General features: G+C 30.6%; 1 pseudogene; it reads right to left on the minus strand.

The window, feature by feature from the left end:
* Positions 1–2,171: 2,171 nt before the first annotated feature.
* Positions 2,172–13,746, minus strand: LOC113855584 (annotated as a pseudogene).
* Between the last annotated feature and the right edge of the window lie 2,547 nt (positions 13,747–16,293).

Raw genomic sequence — 16,293 nt, forward strand, 5'->3', positions numbered from 1 at the left:
TATGGAGCATTAAAAAAAAGGACAGAAGAGGAGAAAATTTGAAAACAGATAAAAAGAGAAAGTAAAACAATTATCTCTTCTTATTTTCAGCCATTGATTAATTTTTAATTAAATTAAATAGTTTAAATTTATCAATATAGTATATCATGTTAAAATATAAAATGAGAGGATCTTATACAATCATTACAATGCTTCTTAGCCTTCATAATTGACTTCCTTTTTACTTTATTATTGGGTCTTTCACCTGACTCTTTAAGCATGTCACAGTAGTCATGAAATCCAACCCAAATCTCATACACCTATATGTAATAACCCTTGAGAAGTAGTAATCTGAACTAAATAAAAAATTGAAATATGCACAAGAGTTTGACAGAGATGAATGATTTATCCTCTATTATATGTGATTATCACTTATTACATACTAAAATGCAGTGAAATGCTCACACTTATAAGAGAGGTTTGTGTAAAAAAGAATGATACACATATTGTTACTGTTATATGAATTAAAAGAATTTTATAATAGGAATAATAAAATAGATTATTCTACTCTCTTAAAATGGGTTAAATGACCCGTTTAAGAATAATTTATTAAAATAGTATAAATTAAATGAAAAATAAAGTTTACATAAATAAATGATGAATTTTATAATATTGAGATTTATCTTTCATTATTGATTAAATTTGAGTTTGCAGGGATTAGAAGATATGAAAAAAATTGGAATTTTTATTATTTATAATTGTGCTAACTTTTAAAGAGTGTGAATATAATTTAACTTAAACTATATTGTGATACTCAAATTTATTACGTAAGTTAAAATGTTTTTTAAAATATAGCTAAAATATCTCTTATAAAATTTAGACAATTCTTCTCTATTAAGTAAATTTTTAAAACTAAATTAGCTTAAATTTTTAATATGATATTAAAGTCTAACCGATTTGAATGTTAGTTTATCTACAAATGGGTTTTACAAATGTTAGGTATTAACTATTCAACTGTGAAGAATGAGTCACAATATTTTTTAAAAATATGACCAAAATATTCTTTATAAGCACAATTCTATTGTCTTTTAACAATGACAATGAATAGGTGCTACAATATTCATTTTTGTTATCGTAATTTAAAAATTTATAATAAACATAAAAAATGTCTATAATATTTTCAAATTTCTTGGATAATATCTTTAATACCATCGGTATATATGTTGAGAACCTAAATCTACATATTCATCCGTATTACTTGCATTTTAGTTAGTTAAAATAAACTTTATATTTTTTTAATGATTTCATATAAAATATTAATTAAAAAATGTTCTAAGTATATGGTAAAGTATAATAAGCATAAAAAAATGCTATATGAAGTTTCAATATCAAGTTATTAAAGTTAAATATTATAAATTACAATATTTTATCTTAAATTAAAACTAAAACATTAAAACAATTTTTTACCAATGTCACTTTATTGTGTTGCAAGTCCTGTTAGAAAACTCCTATGTTACTATATTCTAAGGTCGGTAAAAAAATGCATTAATGATGATTAGTTATATATTTTAAAGTAAAATTAATAGAAATAACCAATTTATTTTACCTTGTACTTTGTACCATCTAATTAGGCTTTAAAATATTTAAATTGTTACCGCATTTTCTCTAAAAATTTTGTTATCAAATTAATCTTTGAAAAAATTTTATTTATCATCAAATTAGTTTCTCAAAAGTTTAAATATCATCATATTAATTCTTAAAAATTCTTAAAATGATGAAAAGTATTAACTTGATGATAAATTAAATCTCTTAAAAAATTAATATGTCTTCAAATTAATTCTTATAAAATGTTAAAAAGACTAAGTGTTTGATTGGTTATTCGACAGTATCAAAATAAAATTTTAAATATCTTTTATCATTTGAAATTATAATAGCAGAGAATTGAATCAAATTGATATTTTCTCGTAAACAACTATAACAACTAGCAATTACATAAAGTTGTTTCTAATAATTTCAGTAACAGACTACCAACATTTAGATAAATCTATGACAATTATAAGAACTAAATCTGGATTAACCGGTTGTAACAATAATCAAAGGTGAGCGCAGTTTCGAAGACACGTTTTACTACAAGAGCGATTCCATGTCTTGGGTCACTGCAATTAGTCGAAATGATTACATTTGCAACAAGATCATCTTAACAGAGAACTATGGTTTTGCTGACCATTAAGGACCAAAGGATCTTTAATTACTGCATTTACACTAGAGTACATGTCATGTGAAGAATATCCATCATCCTTCACGTAAAATGGGTGCAACACTTTCATCATTTTCCAAAACAAATCCTTGCAATCTCTTGGAACTAAGCTTTCTTTTTCCTGCAAAATTAATCCGAGGAGTTCTCTTCTCTTCTCCTCAGCAATACCGTTCATCTCTTCAATGGCACCTTCTGCACTTGCAACTCCACCGCCACGAGCTATACGCAAAGTCACTGTTAGATTATTTTAATAATTTTATTATAGTGACTTATGTAACTTATAGCATGATTCTAATTAATGATTTAATGTGATAGTGGTTAAATATAAAATATAGAGTCATTGAAGGTATAATTATAAATATAATTATAAGGAAACTCTCCCATCTCCTTTCATATAAATTAAAGAGCGGTTACCAAATGAGGGTTACGACATTCCCTATTTTTCACTTTCACGGTTTCTGAGTGAGCTCACGGTAAACGCATAAAGGAACTTTCTCTCAATCATCCGAGAGGGCTGAAAGAGGAAGAAAGAGTTGGAGAAAATACTGAGGAATCAATGACATCAAAGAGAGAGGTAGCATCAAGGAACAATGGATTCAGGTTAGTGCTCTTTAAACCCTTAATTGTATGAGAATCATATATTGTCTCGTGAGAGCAACGTAATTGAAGATCTCAAAGAAAAAAGATAATTTCATAATAGTCATTGCACAATAGAAATTACATAACGGATTAAAGAAAATTCTAACAGTTGGTATTAAAGTTAGGTTGTAAATTTCGTTGATTCTCCATAAGAGATTGGTTCTCCATTAAAGTTTTCTTCAAATTATATGAACCCTAGGTATTTTATACGATGGATTAGCATTATTTTGATATTGAATAATTGTTTTGAATTCAATAATTGAAAACCTTAAGGTTTTGAAAGCTAGAAACATTGAATTTTGAATTTGTAATATGAGCAGGACCATGTATTAGTGAGCAGGGCCATATATCAGTGAGCACAGGGCCATGCATCAGGGAGCAGGGTCATGCTTCAACGAAGCACGGCCTTGCATGATAGAAGCACGACCTTGCATATTATAAGCACAACATGCATCAATTATAAGCACGACCATGCATCAGGAAGCACGACCATGCTTCAGGAAGCAGAGGCATGCATCAGAAATGAGAATGGCCTTACTTCATCAAAGTACGGCCATGCATTAAGTAAAAGCACGACCATGCATAGGAATTTTACGGCAGAATAAGGAATATAATTCATAAAATATATAGATAATTTTAGAATTACATCAAAGTAAATTTTACTCACCAAAATGATTAAATTCTCAAGTTAATTAATTTTAAATTACATTATCATAATGAGAACTTCACAATTTAGTACTTAATTTTAAGGGTAGCTTGTTAGTCACCAAAATGGCCTAGTTTTAAAAGTTCTTTAAGCATTTAATTGTGTGTTATAAATTGTTCAAAATTGTTTGATGCTATATGGAAACAAAGAGTGAACAATTTAGCTCATTAATTATAACACTAGGAGATCGCCCAAAAGTGAATCATGACATATGATTAATGACATTAAGGAGACATGTAAGCACTTCATAATATGTTTGTATATCCAAAGATGACTTGCATATTGGTTTGAGTGACTGGTTGTCAATTAAAGTTGTTTATTAGCATCATTATAGATAAATTGTGTATTTAGGCATTACCCAAAGGTAAACTTAGATGCATAATTGATGACAGTTGACTGTCTGAATCTATTAAGTTTATTCAAAGCATAAATGTTTAAGCATGTGTTAAATATTTCAGTCTCTATGAATGTGTATGGCATGAGCAATGACGTAGTCAAGTTCAATGGGCTTAATTATGATGATTGGGCTAAACAAGTTCGATTCCAGCTAGGTGTTATGGACCTAGACCTAGCAATCATTATGAAACAAGAGCCTGCAGTCATCACAGAGACCAGTACTGAAGAGGAAAGAACTCTTCGTGAGGTTTGGGAAAGGTCGAATAGGCTGAGCTTGAGCTTGCTGAAGATGGCTATGGCTGAAAATGTGAAACCATTAATGCCAAAGACTAAAAATGCTAGGAAATTTATGGCAAAGGTAAAAGAGTATGCACACTCGGACATTATTGACAAGTCCATTACAGGCACCCTGTTGACTGAGCTAACTACTAAGAAGTTTGATTGGTCACGGCCCATTCATGACCATGTGATTGACATGATCAATCAAGCGGCAAAGTTGAAATCAATAAGCATGGAGGTAAAGGAATTCTTTCTAGTACAGTTCATTTTAAACTCACTTCCTCCTGATTTTGGTCAGTTCCAGGTGAATTACAACACTATTAAGGATAAATGGAACATACAGGAAATTAAGGCCATGTTGGTTCAGGAGGAAGGGAGGCTAAAGAAGGTGAAAGAACACTCCGTCCATCTCACATTTCATGAAGGGGCTAGTAGAGTAGCAAGGCTAAGCCAGGTAAAAAGGACAACAAGGACAAGAAGGATAAGGCCTTATTAAAGGTTCATGAAGACTGAATCCAGAAGGGCTAGAGGTGCTTCTTCTGCAAGAAGACTAGTCACTTCAAGAAAGATTGTCCGAAGAGAAAGGTTTGGTGCGAAAGGAAAGGTATATATTATGTTTCAGTATGCTTTGAATCAAATCTTATTGAGATACCTAAAAATACTTGGTGGTGAATCTCTGTTTCATGTTGAAAGTGCTATTAGTAGTAATTTGAATGTGCGTAATAAATGCTCTGCCTTCTTGTGACATCAAATGTTAGGTCACATATCCAAAGAAAGGATGATGAGGTTAATAAAAAGTGAAATTTTACCTCAATTAGATTTTGTTGACTGGAATTTATGTGTGGGTTGTATTAAAAAACAAACTAAACACGCATCAAAAAATGCAGCCACAAGAAGCGGTCAACTCTTAGAGTTGATACACACTGATATTTATGGTCCGTTTAACATCCCATCTTGGGGTGGTGAAAGATATTTCATTACCTTTATTGATGACCACTCACGTTATTGTTGTCTGTATGTGTTGCATGAAAAATCTCAATCACTGGATGTCTTACAAGTGTTCATTGATGAGGTGGAAAGGCAACTCGATAGAAAAGGTAAAGGTTGTGAGGTCAGATAGAGGTGGTGAATATTATGAAAAATCTGATGAAAGTGGACAATGTCTCTAAGTCCATTTGCAAAACTTCTGGAAAGTCAAGGCATATGTGCACTGTATACTATGCCTGGTACGCCACAACAAAATGGTGTGACTGAAAGGCGGAATCATACTATCATATAAATAGTTAGGAGTATTGAGCTACAGTCTTGTACCTATGTCTTTGTGGATGTATGCATTAAAGACCGTTATGTATCTGCTTAATAGAGTTCCTAGTAAGGCAGTTCCAAAGACTCCTTATGAACTGTGGACAGGAAAGAAACCCAGTTTAAGACATCTTAATGTCTAGAGTTGTCTAACATAAGTAAGAGTGTATAATCTACATGAAAAAAAGCTTGATGCTAGAACCGTAAGTGATTATTTCATCGGCTATCTTGAAAAATCAAAGGGGTACAGATTCTACTGTCCTAACCATAGTATGAGAATAGTTGAGTCTGAAAATGCAAGGTTCATTGAAAATGGTCAATTTAGTAGGAGTGGTGAAACATGAAAGGTGGAAATTAAAGAGACACGTGCAGAAACTCCTATAGTTGGTGTCTTTTCTCTACTTATTGTTCCTCTTGTTGTATCATGGTCACACAACATAAGGAGACAACAAATTAATGTTCTAAACCCACAAGAACAACATATAGAGGATGAACCAGCTAAAAATGCGTAAGTCACAAGTGAGTAAGAGGAAGGTAAACCACAAGAGATAGCATTAAGGAGGTCTGTAAGGCATAAAAGACCTGCTATTTCAAATGACTATGTATTTTACTCACTTGAGCATGAATATGACTTAAGTATTAATAAGGATCCAGTCTCATTTGAGCGAGCCATGGAATGTTACAATTCTGAAAAGTGGTTGAATGCCATGAAAGAAGAGTTAAAATTAATGAGTGACAACAAGGTATGAGATCTAGTTAAGTTGCCTGAAGGTTCAAAACGAGTCAGCTACAAGTGAGTCTTTAAGACCAAACGTGACTCAAAAGGCAACGTTGAGAGATATAAGGCTAGACTTGTTGCTAAAGGATACACTCAAAAGGATGGCATAGACTATAAAGAGACCTTTTCTCCAGTTTCAAAGAAGGACTCTTTAAGAATTGTTGTGCCTTTGGTGGCTCACTATGACTTAGAGCTCCACCAAATGGATATAAAGACCGCCTTTCTGAATGGTGACTTGGAAGAGAAAGTTTATATGGATCAGTCAGATGGCTTCTTGACCGCAAGTAAAGAAAGTATGGTGTGTAAGTTAAAGAAATCAATATATGGGTTGAAACAGGTTTCCAGACAATGGTATCCTAAGTTCAATGATACCATTACGTCATATGATTTTTTAGAGAACACTGTTGACCGGTGTATCTATATGAAGGTCAGTGGGAACAAGTTCATCATTTTAGTCCTGTATGTTGATGACATTCTTCTTACTACTAATGATGTTGGGCTGTTGCATGATGTAAAGGAATTTCTCTCTAAGAACTTTGAGATGAAAGATATGGGTGAGGCTTTTTATGTGATTAGAATAGAAATATTCCATAATAGATCAGAAGGATTACTAGGATTGTCTCAGAAAGGCTACATCAACAAAGTATTAGAGAGATTCAAAATGAAAAAGTGCTCATCAGGGGTAGTTCCAATTAAAAAGGGACACAAGTTTAGTGAAATGTAATGTCCCAAGAATGAGTTGGAGCAGAAAGCAATGGAATCTATTTCCTATGCATCAGTGGTCGGGAGTTTAATGTATGCTCAGACATGCACTCGACCTGATATCAGTTTTGCTGTTGGAATGTTAGACCGATATCAAAGTAATCCCAGAATGGACCACTGGAAGGCTGAAAAGAAAGTCCTTATGTATTTACAAGGCACCAAGGATTACACGCTTACTTATAGGAGATCTAGTCAACTGGAAAATGGTTGGCTACTCGGATTTAGACTATACTGGATGTGTAGACTCAAGGAAATCGACCTTTGTCTACATTTTCTTGTTAGTTGGAGGTGCGATTTCATGAAAAAGCGGAAAGGAGTCCATTATTGCTATGTCTACCATGGAAGCGGAATTTGTGACATGCTTTGAGACCACTATTCATGCTTTGTGGTTGTGAAACTTTGTCTTAGAGCTTGGTATTGTTGATAATATAGAAAAGCCGCTGAGAATGTACTGTGATAATTCTGCAGTCGTCTTCTTCTCTAAGAATGATAAGTATTCAAAGGGAGCAAAGCATATGAACTTAAAATACTTATCAGTGAAAGAAGAAGTGCGAAGACAGAAAGTGTCTATTGATCATATTGGTACTGATTTAATGATAGCGGATCCGCTAACTAAGGGATTGCCTCCTAAAATATTTTATGGCCATGTTAGTAGAATTGACATTATAGACAAGTCCTTGTTAGCATGATTGTGTGATTCACATATATGTGTATAGATTGTTTTGCTAATATTATTGTAGACATTTTGAGAATTCAATAAAAGTATTGTTTCTGCTTGTTTACTTGTTATCTGAATTGTGTTAATGTATATGTATGGTTTGAGTTTGATAACAGGTTGAGTGTTAAAAACACACCAGAGTTATAGTCTGTAGTATGACTGATTAAAACTGTTTTGATTTGAGTTGGTTTTGTAATACTTAGAAGGAATCATGTCGTCAAATGACTTATGACCGCCATGATCCGATCAACTTAAATCATTAAAAAAGATGATAACTTGATATTATTAATGATATGTGCACTTACAGTTCATTGAATCTTCAAGTCATCACATAAGCCACATGGGAGATTGTTAGATTATTTTAATAATCTTATTATAGTGGCCTATGTAACTTATAGCATGACTTTAATTAATGATTTAATGTAATGGTGGTTAAATATAAAATATAGAGTTATTGAGGGTATAATTATAAATACAATTATAAAGAAACCCTCCCCTCTCTCTTCATATAAATTAAAGAGAGGTTACCAAATGAAGGTTACGACATTCCCTATTTTTCACTTTCACGGTTTCTGAGTGAACTCACGATAAATGCATAAAGGAACTTTCTCTCAACTATCCGATAGGAGCTGAGGAAGAAAGAGTTGGAAAAAATACCAAGGAATCAACGACATCAAAGAGAGAGGTAACATCAAGGAACAATGGATTCAGGTTAGTGCTCTCTAAACTTTTAATTATATGAGAACCATATATTGTGTTGTGAGAGCAACGTAATTCAAGATCTCAAAGGGAAAAGGTAATTTCATAATAGTCATTGCATAATAGAAATTACATAATAGATTAAAAAAAATTCTAACAGTTGGTATCAGAGTTAGGTTGTGAATTTAGTTGATTCTCCATAAGAGATTGGTTCTCCATTAAAGTTTTTTCCAAATTACATTAACCCTAGGTATTTTATATGATGGATTAGCATTATTTTGATGTTGAATAATTGTTTTGGATTCAATAATTGAAAATCCTAAGGTTCTGAAAGCTAGAAACATTGAATTTTGAATCTGTAATATGAGCAGAGCCATATACCAGTAAGCAGGGCCATGCATCAGGGAACAGGGCCATGCATGGAGTAGGAATGGACTATGTACCTTAAAACTGTGAATGTCATTAAGAAGACGCCCACAAGTGCTCATGAGCTTATACAGACAATTCAACTCATGCTTTTCAGCAACTTCATTTGAAAGCTTAGGTCCAATAAGATAGAAGGCTGGAAGGACAATTGGACCTAATGCAAACGATATGTATGCATTGTCCATATAATCATCGATTGTTGGCACAGTCTTGGTTCTCAACCACTCAGCTTCTCTAAACATAGACTGGATGAAATTCAATCACTGTAAAGTAAAAGAAAGTCTCATTGGTTAAGAAAACTTATCTTAACTGAGAGAACTCCATTAGGACTTTATGATACAATGTACATTTTCATGTCATTGAAGTAAATTTAAAAAGTGTCAAACTAATGTTTCACTAATATGCAGAACATATCATTATTGTCAAGGTTTGCAGCTACATTATTTAGCATTAGAATTCTTTTATAATTCAAGGGAGGGGCAAAAAAGGTTTCAGGGTTTTCATATTCTCCTACAGACCACTGTTGACATTTGACTGTACAGGAAAATCAAATAATATTAGCAGAAAATGTATGCAGAAACATGAAAAAAACATCTCACAGTCTTGATAATATTGTTTTTCATATTACGTCCTTGTCGCTTGACTGATATCTCTCGAATCTCACAAACTGTGCTGTGAATTGCAGAAAATATTATCTTAACTGTCTCAGAACAGTTAACAGTATTGATATCTACATCCCACCTGCAGCTCAATTTCCATACCATCACTGTTTGTGCAGGAAAATTGTGATAGGATTCAAATAGAAATCAAGAGATGGCGTAGTTCCAATTAAGAATAGGAATGTACTCATCAACCAATTGAATAAGGTCTACTTGCTCCTTTTCAGAACCTCCAACATCAAAGAAATCATCAACAACTGTTGTGAGCACCCCATTTTTAGCCCATGATATGCGAGCATCAGAAAGTTCAGGGGAGAAAAGAGTAGCTGCACTGGAGAAGAAACAGTACGCCAGTTTCTGCCTTGCAAAATTTAGTTTGTCTAGTCTGTTCTCAACAGCCCACCTGCATATGGTAGTGTAGTATAGATAGATCAAACTTGGGGAAACCTGATAGGACAGTTATGTGATGTGTTTTACAACCGTTAGGTGTGTGCTTCTTAAGCACGTGTGACAGTTTTCTTATTCATTGTGTGTTAATTTGCTAAAGTTTGGTCGAAGGAGGAAACTACGTGTTAGGGCTTAGGCATTCTTTCCAACAAATTCTGGTTTAATTTCTGAATTCTTTCAAAAAATTGTTTCCAGTTTGAGCATTCAACATTTAAGTCTAACAAAGTGCATGTTCCTCAGTGAAAATATGAGCAGGATACTTAATTCATGACACTTATTTGAATATATTCCTACAAAACCAAAATTAAGTCATAGCATGAATAAAAGAACCCAGGCTCCTCAACAATAACTTCAAGGCAGAAGAAAAAGCATGAGGAGATACACTTAAAAGATAAAACTAACGTTTGGTTTTCATTGCCAAAACTTCAGCTATGATAATGATCTTTCAATATCTTTGAAAATTTAAAAAGAGAAATATAAAAGAAATACCTTGAAAGTTGTTTCAATTCTTCACTGTGTATTGATTGGCAGATATTGAAGCTTCCACTGCTAGCTTTAGAATTTCTCGGTTTGCAAGATTGCAAGATCTGGACCATACTAACAATCAAGAATTTGATCTCAAAGAAAGGGGAATGTGAGACAAGGGGAACAAACTACCAGAGGCCAACCTATATGATGTTTTTAAACTCCTTGTTTCCTCTACATTGTAATGCTCTATTGACCTCCTGTTTAATAAACGCTCCAAATTTGCATGATTAGGAAAATTAAGAACATCATTGAGCTAAACACAAAAACATTGCACCCATCAGGAATGATTATAAAATTGTACAAGTATATATTTTGAAATATTAAGACAAGTAACTACCTCTTGGTCAACATAACTTTGAAGTTTATCAGCATACAATCGAAAGGGGATGAATCCTGCTTCAGAAGATGTCTCGTCCACAAACTTTGTCTCACCAAAACTGATTCATTTGGATGTACCATGACTTGTGAAGCGTTATATAGCTCTAAAACTGCACCAACACCTTCAAGTACCCTTTCAAGGAATTTGCAAATTTATCTTCGGAATATTGATAAAATGGATCTGCAGAGACAAAATGTACATATTAGCTTCTTTGGTCTTAATCTGAAAAACAAAAACTCTAAACTACTTAAATGTTGCAAATCATCCAACCTGAAGATACATCATGACCATTGAGGCGCAACATACGAAATGCCATTGCACAGATGGTGGGGTCTAAGAATATATCTTCCTCTCCTTGTAGCCAATATCTGTTTTTTTTTTTTTATTATTATTCCACAAATTAAATTCCCAGAATCATTGCATGAAAATGAAAAGTTCCTATGCTTGGACAAAGGTTTGAGTGTTTTATAGAATGGTATCTCCTTATTTTCATTCACATACATTTATAATTGCTTTCCTACTACTGCAGTTACTGAGGTATTATTATTTACCATAACAAGTGAATGCAACTTTAAATGGATACCTATACGTTTCATCCAAAACACTTCGAATTTCCTCTTTGAAATGATGATTAATACCCAACCTTTCAAGACTATCAATCATAGAGAGACGGGCATATATATCTAGAGAATAAACTGTTGGAACTGATTTTTTAAAAAATAAAAAAAGAAAGACCGATTAATCTACCAGAAATAGTAACTATAATTAAATTCAGAGAAACAATAAGTCTGAAGCCATACCTGCATTCCCAAGCTTCTCTAATACAGATTGGAGGTAATGAAGACACTCAGCGTTCTTACGGTGCTGAAAAACAGCTGTTGTTGTAGCAGGTGAATTAAACAAAGATCCATTCTTTCTTTGATACTTTAAGATTGTTTGCCAGTCCTTTGATTTCCGCATTCCTTCTGAAATATACGCTAGATATGCTCTCCACCCTTCTGAGTTGCTTTGACTGCCTCTAAGGTAAGACAAAATGTACAAGAAAGGAGTCAGCTTTGGGAATTTACATGAAATGGAAAATAAGATCACTTTTAAATTCATAGCACCTAGAACTTAATTAAAGAATCTTAAAAACTGGAAATATTTCAAAGACAAGAAAAATCATGAAATATATACAAGAGAAAGCCAAAATACTACCTTTGAAATTCTCTCTCTCTCTTTTGGAACATTGCTTCCAAGGTAGTGGCGCTAATTGGAAGGTTAATGCCCAAATTTTTTGCATATTCAATCAAAGAAGGAAAAAGTATATCAAATCCTATTGGAGGGTGTTGCTTTTCATCATTGATTGAAGTAATGTTTGACTCAATAAACTGAATACCTACAGAAATATCAGGGAAATTCATGTAGATGACACCAGAAAGCAACGCTGCAATAGCTAGGAGAGTAAAATACCCCTGTGAATTTGATCTTCACCAACACCCCATTGCTTTAATGCAAGGATACATGTTAAGGTGGATAAGAGAGCATCATTCATCAATAATGGATGGCAACCAGGAAGAGCCCAGAGCCATCAAAGAGTTGATTGTCCAACAACCAATTCAAGCATGGAGGAAAAAATGGGGCATGAGGAGAAGTTGGCGAGGGAACCATTGCCACCCAAGCTGTATCATATGAAGAAACAGGAAGTTTAACCTTGTTGAACATGTTCCTAATTCTTTCTTTAGATTCTTCAAGGCTCTGTAATCACGAAAACATTCATTTTCTTTTCTTTCTTGTTCTTACAAAGAAGTGTGTGTGTATGTGTGTCCTGTGCGCGTAGAGATTCAATTTCAGTCATACAATCACACATGAATGGTCAAGATTATTTTAGATAAATTTAATTTTAAACCCTCCATTTTAATTGTGTAATTGAGATATACTGATGTCATGCTCTCTTTCATCTGATACGCGTTTTTATTTATATAAATTTCCAAAATGTGCATGTCATACCAAGGCTGTACTGTTCATTTCCTTCTTTACATTTGATGCAGTCACCAAAGAATCTGTCAAAAAGGAAATCATATCAAACTTTACATGTATGGTTATAAGGAGATGTGTGCATTGTTATATAAGCACATAGAACAATAGATAGCAAACATTGAAGTAAAATTATTTAATTTAGACTTTCGATATCCTAGAAGTAAATAGATACTTTGTCATAAGCAGTAAGAAAACATGCAAAGTAAAACACTTCAGGTTCGTCATATCCAAATCCCAATTACTTGGGGATCAACTATTCTGAAAGAAGCGATGCTTAATGCACTTCAAAGTTTCAACCTTTGATTTAATGTGTACACAGAAAAACATAGATTTACCAAGAATAATCTTCTATCTCAAGGCTTAGACCATCACTGAGATAATATAAAAAAAAAAGAACTATAGCACATGCAACTCACTTTTTTAATATAACATAACCATTTACCCCCTTAATTTGAGGAACATAAACAAAGAATCAACCATTCAAGTAATAAACAACGTAATCTAGAGCTAGCAATTGATAGACCCAAAATTATATTTAATAAAGTTTGTAACTGCAAATACTTGTTCAATGTAGCAACTTCACGAAACTCATGCAATGAAAATTTAAAAAGGAAAAGAACTCCATCTAAATATTGCATAGCATAGCCCTTATGGAAAAAACACAACCCAATTTGCAAGCACAGAAAGGTACCTGAAGTTGAAGAAGTGCAGCAGAGAGGAGTGATGAAGCGTGAGAGAGACATGAGTGTAGGATCACAGTGAGTAGTGTTGCTGTGTTTGGACAGGGACTAGTTTCAAGTGCAGGTGTGGAAAAGACCGAGGTGCATGTCTACTATAAATAATTTTATAAGACAATGTAAATTAGTATAGAATAGGGGAGTGATTGGCGCCAACCCACACAACAAAGGCTGAGGTGTACTAAGTGACACCCATGAGGCCATTGCCAGTTCGAAGAATATTTACTGGGGATCTTTACATTTCTACGTGTGTTAAGGTTGATAAATAGAATATCAATATTTTGATATTTTAAATTTTTTTTAATTGTGTCTCTAAAAGTATATAATATATAAAATTAATAAATAAAAATTTCATTAAAATTATTATATTTAATATTATTAATAAATTATATTGTATAATATTTTATATAGTTTTTAAAATTATTATAAATAATTCTTACAATGTGTTTGTAAATATATATCAAAAACTTATTTCAATTTTTATTTAAAAATTAGAAAACACAAATATTGTCTTATATTTTTAAAATATTGGTTAAAGGAATATAATATTATTAAAATTAAATTATTGAAAAGAAGCCATGTTATTGTTTTAAATTAGTTACAGGCAATGTTTATAAAACTGGATTAGTTATTAAACCGGTGAAAATATTCGTCTATGATTTATTGGTTTAACTGTGGTTAAATCATGGTCGAACCAGTGATAATTATCAAATATTATATATATATATATATATATATATAATATTTAATTAAAATTAATATAATAAAATAATATTTAATTGAAATTAATTAATGTTGTTACATATTAATAGTAAATATCATATTTTATTTTCATAAATATTTTATTATATTCAAACGAAAAAATATAATATATTGGTTTAGTGTTTAAAATCTTTATTTCTAAGTTAGAGTAAAAATTTGAACCTTACTTGGATGATCTGTCGGACCGACCAGTCTTATCTGGTTTTCAAATTATAGAATTTTATTTAGTAAATTTTACGGTGTTCTCAAAAAATGAGAAATTATTCTATATTTTTGCATATGTATAATAATTGTTAATTTTAATGATAGAATTAGTAGTATATTTAAACAAAACATAAATATATTTTAATATATTAATATAATATAGAAAAAGTATTCAATACACTTTAAAGTTTAGGATTACTCTAACTTGTATCATTTTATTTTCTAATTCATGTTTTAATATTATGAATAAAACTTCTTTTATTATAATTATATATATATATATATATATATATATATATACTTTAAATGTATATAAATTATCCTCATGTAAGTTATATTTGTTTCTATTCTATCAATAATTTTATACAAAATATAAGTTTTATTGATTGAACCATTAAATTCTAACTATATATGAATGTAATAGTATCAAATTTTATAAAAAATAACATTTATAAAAATGTAATAAAAAGATTCTTATTTTTATATGATTTAAAAATATTAAGTTAATATTAATATACATATATATATATATATATATAGATATTTGAAATATAATAAAAATAATGAAATTTTGATTATATTTTTATAGTTATTTAATTTTAATAAAATTAACTTAGATATTAAGATAAGATATAATTATAACATGACAGTTAAATAAATAAAAGTATATTTTATATTAAGTTATTGATGATATAAAAATTAAAAATTATATATTTATTATGACTTTTATTGTTTCATTTTGTCTTAATTTTAAATTATTGTTGTACACAGACAAACATGAGTACGTTAAATAATGAGTCATGAACATGAGAGCAGATAATCAATTAAATACACGGAGTAATTTTTTAAAAATATCATGTATTTTTTTAAGTAATTATATAATACTTTAAAAAGTAATTTTAATTATTCATTTAAAATTAATCTACTTGTCTATCTATTTATATAAATCAAATTAACTATATTATAACATTAATGTAACATTAATTAATACTATTATATTTAATGAATATAATATATAATTGACTTAAATAATACAATTAAACGGTACGTAAGTCACATGGGTTAAATATATTACTTCTCATATTTATTAATTATTATATAAGATGTTATAAATTATATAATATATATGATGTGAAATAAATTTAGTATCATGAAACACATAAAATAAAAAGTTTATTGGATAAAAGTGTTAACAATAAATCGCTAATATAATTTATTGAGCATATGAATCAATTAATGTATGATTATTTTAATTTAACATGTAATTTTAAGTTCATTTTTAAAAATATAATTATATTAAATATTTCAAAAAAAAAATTCTATTCATAATAATTTTACTTATTTAATCGTAGAAATGTTAACATACTAACATGTTAAATTATATGTTTATTTTTAACCTTTATTGTTTCACATTATCTTAATCTTAAGTTATTATTGTACACTTTAAAGAATTAGCCAGGAATATATTTTCTTAATTTTAATTTTAATATGATAAATTTTCTTAATTTTTATTTTAATATGATAAATTATGTAGATAAATCTCAACTGTTTAATTTAATTAAAAATTAATTTGACTAAAAATAAAAGGATATGTTTATCTTAATTTATCTTTTTTTT

Source organism: Abrus precatorius, unplaced genomic scaffold, assembly GCF_003935025.1.
Source record: "Abrus precatorius isolate BTA unplaced genomic scaffold, Abrus_2018 Scaffold11, whole genome shotgun sequence".
Lineage (NCBI taxonomy): Eukaryota > Viridiplantae > Streptophyta > Magnoliopsida > Fabales > Fabaceae > Abrus > Abrus precatorius.